Here is a 2,111-nt window from a genome sequence, read left to right as displayed (position 1 = left end):
GTGCAGGCCAGAAGGGAGTGGCAAGAAATATTCAAAGTGATTAATGCCAAGAACCTACAACCAAGATTACTTTACCCAGCAAAGCTATCATTCAGAATTGAAGGTCAGATAAAGAGCTTCACAGATAAGGAAAAGCTAAAGGAGTTCATCACCACCAAACCAGTATTATATGACATGCTGAAAGGTATTCTTTAAGAAGAGGAAGAAGAAAAAAGGTAAAGATTAAAATTATGAACAACAATTACATATGAACAAGTGAGTCTAAAAATGAAGTGGATAAAAAATCTCAGGAACATAGTAAACTGGTGAATATAATAGAATCAGGGACATAGGAAGGGAGTGGACTGACTATTCTCGGGGCGGGGGAAAAGGGTGTGGGGGGTGCGGGAAGAGACTGGACAAAAATCGTACACCTATGGATGAGGACAGTGTGGGGGAGAGGGTAAGGGCAGAGGGTGGGGTGGGAGCCAGGTGGATGGTGGAGGGGAGCTATGGGGGGGAAAGAGGAAGAACTGTAATAATCTGAACAATAAAGATTTAATTAAAAAGAAAAACGTTTATTCCTTACTGCCTGGCTTTCAAGATCCTACCCCTCGCCAATTTAGCCCTAGCCTTAAATATCAAGAGTCCATTCTTAATAGGCTAGACTACGACTTATCCTATCAATCACTCGAGCTTTGACCTCATTCCTCACATCAAACACCCCCTTCCATTTTGCTTCAAATCCCAACCTCCCAAGACCTGTGTGTATTCCCCCTCCTCCTGAAGCTTTCTTTGACCATCATAAACCCTCAGCAACCTCGCCCCCCTTCCTTCTACCAGATCCTGTTGTTACATTTTTCATGTAGTATTTACCATCTACTACTTTCCATAACTAGCTGCTGTTTCGTGTGCATAAATTACTTTTGTCTAAGCACTGAGTTCTATGAAGGACAGAATACCTACTGCAACCCAGAAATGTTCACATGAATTATCCTTTCTAACCCACCTAGTACATAACTGCCTAGTTCACAGCCAGGCACTCCGTTAAGTGCCACAATTGCTCAGTTAAGGAGCTAACTTTATTGTTTGAAGATATAGATCTCGTACCTTTTTGTATACTTTGAAAACCACCAAATAAGATGTCTACCATTGTGTACCCTTAAGTACATACCAGTCTGTTGAAAATATTAATTGTTCATTTAAATTTTAGGAGTGTTTTTCTTTCATATAAAATGATATTGCAAACAGTTATGCTATAATATTAAGAAACTATGAATCACTAAGGATATATCACTAATTATTTACAATGTAATATTTTATTTAAAACCAGAGACTTTTAAGAATTAAAAAAAAAATCTATATGAAGGCCAAAGAAAACAGGATAAACCCGCTAAGCATATTTTTGGGTGGTGGTCTGCTCAAAAAATAGACCTAAAATGATGTTATCCTGGTGGTTGTAATATAAACACTATCTTGGACTGAAGAATAAGACTAGCATTTCAAATTGTCAGTAGGTAAAACTGTATTAGATCCATTTCTATGATTTAGGTTTTTTCTCTATGAACCGGTCTCTGTATTTTTCTTTTTCAAAATATGCTCAGTCCATCAGTCCACTAGAAGTGATTATCAGCACTTTTCAAAGGGTAACTACTATTTCTCAGATCACTTCCTCAAAGTCTCCCTAATTTCATTTGGGACCCCTGGAGCTATCTACACTAATAAAAGAGAAACATGCAAATTAACCATCACTCTGCTACACCCACCAGCCAATCAGGAGGACGTATGCAAATTAACCCAACAAAGATGGCAGCAGCCACAGAGCTGGAGCAAGCAGGAGGCTTGGGTTGCCCCTGGCGATGGAGGAAGCCAAGCTTCCTGCCCGCCCTGGCCGGCCCTGGCCTCCGCTCAAGGCTACAAAGTTTCAATTATAGAAGATAACTAAATCCAAGATACCTGCTTCCAGCTGGCCCTGTCCTCCGCTCAAGGAAGCACTAGGAAAAGAAAAGAAGAAAAAAAGAAGAGACTGGGAGCTTGGGTAGCCAGGGGGCATGGCCAGCCTGAAAACGGCCATCAGCCCCTCACCCAGGCTGGCCAAGCACCCCAGCAGGACGCCCAAACCCTGAAGGGGC

The 2,111-nt window shown here is 41.3% G+C and overlaps 1 protein-coding gene across 4 annotated transcripts in view; it reads right to left on the bottom strand.

The window, feature by feature from the left end:
• Positions 1 to 2,111, bottom strand: part of KDM4C (lysine (K)-specific demethylase 4C) — a 354,050-nt gene that overhangs the window by 278,772 nt on the left and 73,167 nt on the right. The window lies entirely within an intron of this gene.

Source organism: Myotis davidii, unplaced genomic scaffold, assembly GCF_000327345.1.
Source record: "Myotis davidii unplaced genomic scaffold, ASM32734v1 scaffold408, whole genome shotgun sequence".
NCBI lineage: Eukaryota > Metazoa > Chordata > Mammalia > Chiroptera > Vespertilionidae > Myotis > Myotis davidii.
The sequence above is the reverse complement of the archived record's forward strand: the minus strand, read 5'-3'. Positions and strand labels throughout refer to the sequence as shown.